Below are 12,496 nucleotides of genomic sequence, written 5' to 3'. Positions count from 1 at the left end.
TAAGCCACTCGATCACTGGTGGGAAAATTGGAAAAAGTTAACCTTACATCAAACGCAAGCACTAAAAAGTTCTCGGAAGTTTTAACAGTGAAAATAAATCTGGGAACGTAGTCAGGAATTACCCTACTGATAGGGATATTCCCTAAAATTTTGAAACTATTCTTTAGAATCATTTTTCAGTTGTTGGAAATAAGTAATCGTCTTTCCTTCACAATGAAATTATTTTTATACCGTTTAGATCAATTGATAATAGATAATGAAATGAGGTAAAAATTCTTTTAACGCTTTCACGAGATAAAAATTAAATAATTTTTCATATTTTCTAGAAATGTAAACATGAATCAAGCCACGGATAACAAAGTGTGTTGGAACGGTTTCGAAAAGAAGTGGTGCATTAAAAGATGCTTACTGATAACTGTCGGGATTTTAGCAACTAGTTTGGGATTCTATTTTTATATGATAAATTTCCAAGGTCCCGACAGCGACTTAGCTCAGAGATCACTGTTCTTTTTTATATTTATATGCGGAGTATCGTTATTGGGCGTGGAATCATCACACTGCGCCATTACCATATATCAAAAAATCAGACACAAAGAAGACTCGTGTTCGACTCTTCCTGTAGTCATTCCTCTGCAGCAAACACCTTGGATGCAACCTTCGACTCTGTCGTCCATCGTTCCTACCGGTTTCTCCAATCGAGAATGTATGCCAGAATTGACTCTGTCACCTCCTACTTACGTCGCTCAACCCGACAGATCGTCGACACCACCTCCCAGTTACGAATCCGTTGTTGCTGCTTCTAGAATTGCAAATAATGTACAAGATGTGAGGACGGACCGGAATTTCGATGGCTAAGTGTGTTATATTTATCGACAACGGGAAGGGAATTCGTATTTAATTGACGTGAAATATATTAAAATAGCCTTACTTTCAAGAAGACACAAATAAAAAATAACAATTAATTATAGTTATGAATTTGTGCAGAACATTAGTAACCAAGCTCAATTGTCACAATATAGATTCGCCTATTTTATGTGTAGTTTACGTATTAATCAAATGTAAAATCTGTATTAGGACAGTTGATAGAGACATTGCGTTTGCGTTTTATGGTTTATACATTACTTAATCTGTAAATGCGTTATTGCCAGGGATTGAACGTATGAGTAGTGGAACTTACGTAGACATATACTGAGGTTGAACACATATCATCACATCTGATTTTGTGGTGGTATTGTATGTAATTGAATGAAGTATGTCTTCGGTTGAAACCACCGGCTTTATCTTAATTATAAGAATTAAATGTTCAGTTAAGTGTAAAAGTTTTCGCAAATTAATGAAAACAATATGTAAAAATCCAACAACGAGTTGCTTAACTTTCCCGGCAAACGATGAAAACTGCCGTGTAGCGCCATCTGTTAGGATATTTTATTAAAAAGACTTTTATGTAACTATTTATTATAAAAGAGCAGAAAAAACTTAATTTTGAGGACAGGGATGAGTTTTATAAAAAAAAAAAAAAAAAAAAAAAAAATGTTAAATGCTAATAACGAGTAAAGTCTTCATTAAGTTCAACCCTAATCCAAATACGATATACGACCTCTCTCTCCCCACCCCCTCCATCTTTAACCACCAAAATTTAATAGCATCAATGTCCCTAATACGCAAACTTTCGTGTAAAATTTCACATAGTTTCGATGAAAGAAACAGGTATTGTTAAGCTTCAAAGAAGGTGAACAAAATCGTGTCGCGCACACACGCTAACATCCATACGTACAGAAAAAACCCCGATTTTTTGCATTTCTCGACATTTCGAGGTCCCCGAGCCAAAAAATGCAAAGATCTTCGGGGGTTCATTTTTTGACCAATTGCTTTTATACTAGATACCGCAAGGAAAGTAAGAATTACGAAACTAAAATCATTTTTTTAAATGAAATATTTATACGGAATGAGGTTACAATATTTTCACGAACTTATAAGGAAGAAAATGCAATATACAAGCGATTATGTTTATGTTACATTATCAATTATTAGAACTTTGAATGTATATATAAAATAAACAGCAATTATTTAAATATACTTCTGTACATATATCAATTATCGGAGTAAATTCAACAGATATACAGATATGTGCAGGCAGTTTGATGAGCGGTAAATTTATGTACTTATATTTGAAAATAAATATAATTTATCTAAATGAGGCGATAATATTAAAGAAAGCGAGATACATATGTCGTTGCGTGTTGTTATATTTGTATCGCGCTCAACGAGGCTCAATTAAATTTCTAAATAAAAGTATTTTCTTTGAGTAGAGTAGCATCGAGTTATATACGTATAGTAAAATTGTGTAAGCCGAAATCGCGCGGTACCGAATTTCTTTGTTTAAAACAGGCTTTTTAACATAAAATCGCTCCGTTCCGAAGAATTTTTTCCGTTTTATTCAGGTTTTACTGTAGTAGAATATCTGTTGTGTAAAGTGCATCAAATTTATAAAGGCTACTATGAAACCCGGACAACTCACTCTTCGATTTCATCTTGAAATTTCGTGATAAACATAACAATGGCGAGTTAAGATAACCAAACATTTAATGTTTGTCCTTACTACTTTTCTCCGGGCATATCTGCTAGTTAGAAAACAAAATTTAAATTTTCAAGCGATCTGCTCTTTGTGGTTACATCTAACAGGTTATGCCAGATTTTTTCAACCCTGGGTGCGCGAGAAACACATCTGTAATGGCTGCCAAATATAATTCTGTATCAATAATTATTTTTAATTTAAAAATTAGTGTCGTGGTATTTTACGCTGCAAATTAATAATTAAAATCCGTAGTTGTGGAGCAACACCCTTCGACACTCCAATTATTTCAATTTATGAACCTCGGCAGAAAATTTTCCAAGAGGAGCAAAGTTAGAGAAAAATAATTACAATAAATTTTTATTCAATTATTTAATTTTGGGGGTTTTCGCAAGTAAATAATAGAATACATAATACATTGCAGTTTCCCATGGTCGAGGGTGTAAGGTTACGTATCTCGATCACTTATACGACTATAATTGTGGAATTTTTTAGTCGATCCCAAAAAGGGCGAACGTCCCCCGTTTTCCCCTCTGCGGGGGTTCAAGTTTGGAGTATACCAAATTTTTTATTTTTTTGAAAGAGGTACGTGGAGAAGGTTAGGAACTGATCTATAATAATATATAATAATAATAATTCAGTGATCATAGTATGACACGAGATCTCTAGGTGACAAGTAGCCGAGAGCGTTGCCAGCCAATGGGCCAGGGGGGCAAGGTGATGTAAACTGATAGAGGATACGAATTGTATGTAGGTAAAATAAAAACGATTCATAAAGTTTTAATCATTTACTACGTACCGGAAAAGAAATATCTTAATTAAAACATTTTTTTTCTTTTAACTTACAAAAAGCCTAAGAAGATTATTTTAATTAAAACTTAGCATTTAAATAATTTTTTCGAATTTCTAGGTAGGGGCAGCTGCGCCTTCCTGCCCCCACTTTGGCGACGCCCTTGCAAGTAGCTAAGGAAGCGAGCCAGTGGCACAGTTCTTCTTTTATTTCATTGGCTTGTTACCTATATGCAACCCTGAATTTCACATAATTCGAAAATAAAAATTAATGTATACTCTGTCACTATAAATTTATAAGGATCCACTTGGCAAAGACCCCAAAAACATTCGTTGCAGAGAATTTATTTCATTGCTTTTCCTGTGTTGTGTTATTTTATAAAATAATACCGTTTTTAACGCCGCTTTATATTTTTACAAATTGGGGCCTCAAAAAGATAAGTGGCCCGCTCTCTCTTGACCTCTGGGCCGCACTTTTACACGACATATTCTACAATTTACTCTCCACTTCATAACGTTTAGCTATTAAATATATTGCGCTATATTTTTCTTTTAAAAGATTATATTTAAACTTATTTAAAACTAAAAAACAAAGTTTTAGACTGTCAGATTAACAGAGTTTGTTCTGAAATTGTATATCAAGGATTTATATTGCTATAAATATTATAATAATCAATAACAAATTGGAAAAAGTAATTATTATTCAGAAATTATATATCTTCTTTAATACAGCCGAACCTTCCGTAAAGGCCACCTTTAAACTGCGGCCATTCTTGTGGGAACATTTTTTTTTTGAAATGCATTGACAAACCTCCACACAACGGCCATCTCCAAATAACGCCTATTTTTTATGGCTAGTGTCCGTTGTATCATAAAAACAGTGTATAAAATTACATTTTAATAAGCAAAATCGTCTTTAAAACGATAGAATTAAGTTAAAAGATTTTAATGAAGATAGAAACTTAGACGAGAAATAGTTTAAAAAGTACCAGGAGCTTAACGTTTATTGGTTAACGATATGGTTGTCTGAATGGTGATTGGACGAGTATTAAAAATAATATATTCACTAATAATCTATATTGTACACAGTACGAAACATTTACATGTCAGAGGAGAAAGTTCTAAAAATAAGTAACAACTAGCATCGTGAGATAAGTACAGTAAATGAACATCACAGAGAACGACACGCTCTAGTTAGTGTTTCTCAACCAGTAGGTCGCAATCCCCCGAAAATCTGGAAATATATTCTTAAAGAATGGAAGATCGTAACAATAACAATAATCCATTTTTAATAACATAATGTATACATTTTTTTTATTGTACGGTACAGTTCTTTCACGAGAGATCCAATAGGAACACTGCAAACAAAACACAACGCTATAAACCGCGCAAATAATATACCTGTTATTTGGGAATTTGATTAGCTTTAAATACGTATTCTTCAAGCGTCTGTCTATCACGCTCTGTTTAAAAGGAACAGAAGGATACACGTAGAGCTTTTATGTAACTAAACTCTTATACACAATCAATCTAAAAATAATCATTGAAACTATTGTTAATGAATTATTTTACTCGATACTAGAAAGGATGAGTTTGATGGTGTAAAACTGCTAAAATTACAATTGATTATTTAAAAAAATAGCATTTTTTTTTCTTAATAAAACTAAGCGTTAGCCACACTCGACCTATGAATCACGTATTAGTTTTCATTTAGAGTTTGAAATTTTGCAACTAAATGCAATTTCCGTTTGTTATCAAACCAATAGCGTGTAATTGTTTATCACGTTGAGGGAGTCAGACAAGCGGAAGGTCATTTAAACGCTTCAAACAAATCAAGTAAGTGCATATATTATTATATTATAGTACAATCCCATTATAATCTATATAATTTAGGCTTTTACGTAGGATATTCTAATTTTACAACACAATAATCGCTAGTTGCTATTTGTAAAACGAAACTTGGATCGATGCCCACTCGTAGCAGGTTACAACAAACGATTCGCTTTAAAATACATACAAATTTCTCAAAACATTAACTCTAAACATCAGATTCGATCGAAAAATTCACTATATTTTGAATTAAAATTTAATTTTAAAGCAAATTTTTTAACGTTGCGTAAGTCGCTTGCCTGCAATCTTATCGTAGAGGACATAGGTGTTTTGATATAAAAATGATAAATTAATATTTTTTTTATTCCTTAACTGTATAAAAACCACCAAAATTTATAGATTTATTGCGTAATTACCAGCTGATTTGGCGGAAACTTGCCTGGCGATGCCTCTAGTAGGAAGCATTAACATTACTGTTGGAGGTTGCAATGCTTCAAGGACACGCACGTAGACAGCTATGTAAACCATAAATTTACATTTAAAAAATTAAGAAAATGCATACGACTGTTTCAAGAACGTTTATTTCAAGAATGTTTACGTATTGAATTCCAAACTGGTGATATAAAATAGGTTAATTCGAAAGGAATTTATCATTAATTGTATAAAGAGTAAATTCGACACAGTCCTTGACCAGAAAAATTCCCTAAAATGATTAACCCCGCGTTAAGCAGTTAATCTATAGATTTAAATGCGTAATCACGAAGGGAATGGCGTTAAATTCTGACACTAACTTGGTTGAAATTCATTTAGCAATGAATCGTTTGGAGTAAGAAATATAATTGATATAATTGATAAATATGGATAGATTGATTAATAAGAGGATAATTATTAAATTAACGCTTTAAAATTGGGATTTTGATCAATATAATAAATCAGGATATCAGTTAGGAAGATATCATTTTCAATCATTAACAAATTGTAATTTTTTTGATTTGATAACACTCGCTGATAACACGCAGAAATGACCCCAAATCTACAGCATCTACGTTATTTTAACGTGATAAAATATCGAATTTCAGAAAGAATAATTATTTAATTAATGAGTCAAGTTTAAAATATAAATATATCGAATTTATCCAGGATAAATGTCTGATTCTGTACATCATTAACGGGTAAATTAGCATATTCTGTCTGCAAACGATTTCATATAAGTGATTTTAATGCCTAGAAATCGCTTAAAATAAATAAATTTGTGCTATAATGAAGATTATCTTTATTCGTGATTAGAAATTATCATTAGAATAGCAAAATGGTTTAAATTATCAGTTAAAGTACCTAATTTGATATTCTGTAAAAGTGACAGGAACAAATGTACTAAGTACTATAATTTATATAGTTACCTTGTACCAAAAAACACCAGGGTCTTTAAAATGTAAATGTAAAGGATACACACGCACAAAGCCTTCAACGTTAAAATACAACAGATCCTCGCTTTACGACCGCTCGTTTTAGAACCTCTGCTTATACTACTAGCATAATTTGTCCGTCATGCCTGTATAAAGTGCAATATTTAAGTGTCATATTTACTGTCCCGCTTACTTTGATGTTATATAATCAAAGCTTTCGCTTTCGTAAATATGGCCTCAGTTTACAACAACAGAATTATGTAAAATATTAGGTTCGCTTTGCGACGAAATTCCAGAAATTTGTTAAGCCATAGAGTTCTACCATTCGTGGTTATGGGTTAATTAAAAAATTTAATTAATGTTATGAAAATATTTTACAAATATTGAACCCAATTTATTAAACATCATTGCATTCTTTCAATATTGACTCGTACCATTCACGAATTTACCTTTAGTTACGTAAAAAAACTTGTATAAAATGCAGGTGTAAAACTGTGTTACACAGGTTTAGCCGTGGATCAAAACGGTACGTACTCTTAAATATTCTATCTCTAGAATATTTCATTATTTAAATAAATGTGCTTTATACAGTCAAATGTTCAATAACCACCATCTCTAGACGACGGCTACTTTCTAAGTTCATCAGTAGCCATTATTCGAAGATTTGACTGTATATACGTATATGTTATAATTACTCGTTCATATGTCATTGCCTGATATAAACCAAATTAATCGTCCCCATTATTCAATTATTTTCTTGAAAAATGAGGGTTATTAATTGTATTTTCTTATTACTCGAATAAAATTATCCGACTAATAAAAAAAAACAAAAATAAATTTGAGATTTCACACGCACACCTTCATCAGAAACAATGTGCGGTAATTGTTTCTAGGCATGACATTACGTGACTATACCCGAAATTCTGTGAAAGTTTTTATATATCCGTCGTCTTTAACGTTTAAAAGTTTTTAAACTTTTCTACTTAAATAAGTAGAAGTTTTAGTTTTCAGAAAACCGCCGTAAAGCGAGCCATTTTATTTCGCATAAGGTCAGTGTGATAAATGAAAGTTACATTCTTGGAAATGTAAATTTAAAAACTAATAGGGAAAGACTTTCTCTCTTTATGTATTATAGAAGATTATATTTAGAAAATTTGGCTTGTCGGTGGAGTAAACTACAAGCTGAATTAGAAATCGTTGGTTAGATTTCTTCACTGCATCTGACATTTCCTATAAAACTGTTTACCACAGTTTTTCAAATTATGATTTTGCTTCGGAGTGGTGATTTAAGAATGTTGCGTTCATACTATTTCACGTTCGACTTCTTTAATTTCACGCTTTCTCAAGGTGTTTCGTATTTGACATCCCACTGTTACTAATAGTCCGTTAAATAAGGTGACTCGACCAATTGACCGTGCAACGAAATGACATATCGTAAAGTTCCGTTCTACAATGATTAATGTCCGATATCCCGAAATATTACTAAAAGACGGTCTGGCAGGTGGTAAGACGTCGGCTGTTAGCTCACGGACACCCAGATACCTACCGAGCCCGATTCTGACGTATCGTGACCTCGCAAAGGGAATGCATCTCAAAAACTCCATATTATGAGAATAAAAAGTTCTGTTTCGTCGACGTTACTACGAAATACGGCAGGTATACTTGCTTGGCTATTACCGTATTTTTCCGTGTATAATAAGCGCCCACCTTTTTGACTCAAACTTTCGAGAAAAATTCTTATGTTTTAAATTTTTAATTCAAATTTTTATTTGTTTATATTTAGGCACTCGCTTCTTTCTCGTATTAAAAAGGGATTTTAGGTTTTTTTTAAGATATGGTCGAATAAATTTTATTTACCGATAACAGATTTACGATATTTATGCATCGTAGAAGGCCAAGAACTCGTCACTGTCGTTACTGATTTGTAGATCTACTTTTTTAACCCATAAGCATAGATATAAGAATAAAAAAACATTTGCATAGATACGGAATTGGTACTGCCCACGTATAATGCGCATCCTTATTTTCCACTGGTACATTTTGGCAAAAAGGTGCGCACCGTACTCGGCAAAATACGGCACTTTTAATTTATTTCAATATAGTAGACATAACCGTATACAACTTAAAGTACGACACGACCTAAAATAATACTAGCTTACGTAAATATTTGACAAATCTATATGAAATAAAAGTATATAGTAATTAGCAATTCAACTGCAATGATCTATTATTATATTTGATTTTGTCCACTTATCTGTATGTTTAGAAACAACAATATAATCTGTATACAGAAAAGTGCCTAATTGTAAAGTTGTATTTTGCCACGATGGTCAAACTGCAGCATGCGCTAATCTAGATATACTGGAATACGTATCCATTGTAGAAAATACAATTTCAATAGACAACGCGGCTATTTATTTTTGATAGGCGATGCATATGGCTCCTGTGGTGACATTGTTGCCAGACTCTGATATATAGCAATAAGAATCAGAGGCTATAATACAATTAATTAATTAAGTGAAAATCAGCATTAATGTTGAACCAAGTGTTGCAATAATCAAATTTCTGTCTCACTTCTTAGCATTCTGCATTTCTGAACATTCTCTTTACTTTTTGGTGATTTTATTTTATTTTATGAAGGATAAACACTGAACACCGATCGTGAGTTCGCGTCTAGACAACGGGATAAACCACGTGTAATTTTTCGGATATTCTTCGCGTTTGTAACACCTAAATATGGGGAGTTTCTCATAAAAGACTCGGTATTTTCCATTGGCAGATGCGTTGCCCTTTACAGATAAAACACAATTACCTTTATTTTTTATTTTAAATGATGTCAATTTTTATATTTGCATAATGTTGTAAAATAAAAAAAAAATACATTTATATTACTAATATTTCTCGCCAATGAGAAATATCAATACATTCTATGTCTAATTTCTATGCGCCATATATAATCTAGTTCTAAAAAGCCTCGCAACTTTATAATGTATAGTCTCTGTATATAACACTATTTCGCTGTTCGACGATTAATATTTTATAAAGAACCTTATATCTTATGTGGTCTTAGTATTTATTAAAATTTACGCGCAAATAATGTAGATTAAATTTATGAGATTATAAATGAGACAGTAATATTAATTGAAAATATGTGTTTGCATTAAAGTATTGTATACAATTCGAATTCTGTGAAAAATGATACTTGTATTACACTTTATACAGTATATTCATTTTTACGCAGACAATACATAATTTGAACTCACTGGCTTAGAAACTTCTGAAAATTGCAGTTTGAGCATTCGGTCCTTTACGTCACAAGACCGGTTGTGACGTCGGGTTCTGGCCTAATAATATCTAAGAGGCCACAGTCGGCTACGTCGTCAGGGGATCCTTCTCCGGTCCACCATTACTTACCGTGGGTGTTATGGGTAACGTTTCCCAAATCTCTCAACCACGCTGTCAATTTTATTGTATGGGCCAAAGAACCGCCTATTCTAGATCCAATCTTCACCATTAATTCCTGTTAATCGGAAGGTGACATTGGAAGGAATCCCGTAAGGTAGCGTGTTGCACAAGGTTATAAATTCAGCACACGAGCGCAAAAATATATACGAATACATTTAGATAGATGTTTTTGTTGAAACAGAAATGAAAGCGAAAATCTGAAACTTTATATAGCCCTCAGCCTTACTAAACTTAACTAAAAGCCTTAAAAAGTCGCTGGTTCCTCATCTTTGCCTATAGTTTGATTGTGCCTCCCATTAATAAATTAACCAATAGAATTAGTATTATAAAGCAAAATGTAAACTTTCCAGTGTTTGTTAGGCAATATGAATATGAAAGAAAGGTGTCTCATACATAGTTACTAGGCAAACTGTTGTTACCCGTAATATTTATATTTATAAACTCATTTGCCTGGTATATTAATTGTGACGAAATAAAACAAACATTCTAACAGTTGCTTTATAATTCCATCGACAGTTGAAATAAAACGAGGTGTCCCTAACAGAATAAACAATATAATATTACGCAATAAATTAATTTATAAAATATTTAAGACGTATTAATCTTTAATTTGTTACAGGAGGATAATCAAACTTGAAGATCCGCAATAGTGATATTAATGATCGAATTAAATACCAGACGGACAGAACTTTCTCAGTATTCTTATCCGAAACGAGTATGCGTCTTAGGCATGCTCTTTATATTCTTGGGATTAGGAATGACGATTTCCGCATATAATCGTACACAAAGTAGAAACAATTCTCTTCGATCGGTCGGACCTATATTACTAACCTTGGGTGCCATAATGACGTTAATTGCCATCATTTCGTACTTGTGTCTGAGGAGTAAGGAAAGCCAACGACACAATTTATCACGTGTTGTCGTGGAACCGAGATCAAATATTCGTCCTTCCGGCGCATTACCGCCACCTTACACGTCTATTTCTTACAGTGATTCGTTTCGAATTGCACACGACGATCCCCCGCCATCTTACGAATCCGTGTGTCAAACTTACCAATCGAGGAACGATGCACTCGATCCCAGTGCACCGGCGATAAATTACAATCCTCGGCCAGATAAACGCACCGTCTCTTCTAATAATTATTACTAGGAGGAATGGGGTCACCTCGCTGTTCGGTCTAGCAGAAATCAACACGATGTAACTATTTCGTGACGATTCCTTCAACTGAAATCGTTGAATTGTATTTTTTCTGTGAAAATTATTTTCTTTGTATATAATATATAATAAGTATATATATATTGCTAGTTAAATTTATGAATATTTTCAGTTTTGTTTCATATTATTACTTCGTGGCATCAATTTAAAATATTCTAAGTAAACAGTAATGTACAGGGAAATTCTGTAAATAGAAGTGTGAGTCTATGTGAATAAATAAAACATGTATATACGTGCGATGAAAAAAGAAATTGAAGATTGTTTACGAGCTAAAAAGGATCATCTTGCGCATAACAAGGTATTCAAAAAATGTTCATGTAGATCAAAATTTTAATAAAAATTTTTTAAAAGTTGTTGTCTTCTGAAATAATAAGTAGAACATAAATTTATAAATCAATGTCTGCACACTTTGCAATGCTCCGACGAAGATCGATTGATAACGTTGCAACAAAGATCAGTCAACTGACCTCTGTACCCGACTTACGCCGGAACTGATCGCCGGAAACAAGCTGCCTGGCTAATTGCAGGTACAGAGTGGAGATGACGTGACATCGGCGGTCCTCGCTGACGTTGGGGAGCTCACGGGTTTGATAATGTCCGCTTCATCCGCGTTATCGATTATCAAACCCGTGAGCTCCCCAACGTCAGCGAGGACCGCTGAGAAAATAGAGATTTATAAAAGCAAACTAGAAGGGAGCACGAATAAATGCCAGGGACGCCGAAGGCCTTCCCTCGGCCTGGAAGTACGTCGTTAAAAACTCTGCCAGGAACTCTTAATTTACACGTTTATTTTATTGTTGTACAGCAGTATTGGTTGATACTTGTATTTAGAAGTATTTCCGAGTTTATTTTTAATTTTTATTTTATTCTTTCTTTTTATTAGATATAAGTTTTTATACACTATTCGTTTATTATTTATTATCTTTTAATCTGTCGTCAATTTTTCGAAATTTCAATATTTGTGTTCGATCCTCCGGAACGGAACTGTTCCAATTGTCAGTTTTCAACCCGACGATGGCCTATGGAATAGGTCAAAAACGTTTGTTTTTAAATTAAACTTTCTCGGCAACGATAAAGGTGTTTGATTATTATGTATATTGTTATATAATTGCAAAAGTATAATTATAAATTATATAACATAATAATAGGGGCGATAATGTTGATACAAATTTACTTTAAGTAAACTAAAAATATATTTAAATATTCAACTAATCGACA

At 32.9% G+C, this 12,496-nt stretch overlaps 1 long non-coding RNA gene across 1 annotated transcript; it reads left to right on the top strand.

Annotated features, from left to right (window-relative positions):
• The first annotated feature begins 5,117 nt into the window (after positions 1-5,117).
• On the top strand, positions 5,118-11,631 carry LOC136974627 (uncharacterized). Its single transcript, XR_010880667.1, has 2 exons — positions 5,118-5,197; positions 10,682-11,631. It is a non-coding gene; the product is annotated as an uncharacterized lncRNA (long non-coding RNA).
• The last annotated feature ends 865 nt before the right edge of the window (positions 11,632-12,496 follow it).

The sequence above is a fragment of the Centruroides vittatus genome, unplaced genomic scaffold (genome assembly GCF_030686945.1).
Source record: "Centruroides vittatus isolate TY-2023 unplaced genomic scaffold, ASM3068694v2 contig_351, whole genome shotgun sequence".
NCBI lineage: Eukaryota > Metazoa > Arthropoda > Arachnida > Scorpiones > Buthidae > Centruroides > Centruroides vittatus.
Note: the sequence above shows the minus strand (reverse complement) of the source record. Positions and strands in the feature narration are given on the sequence as shown.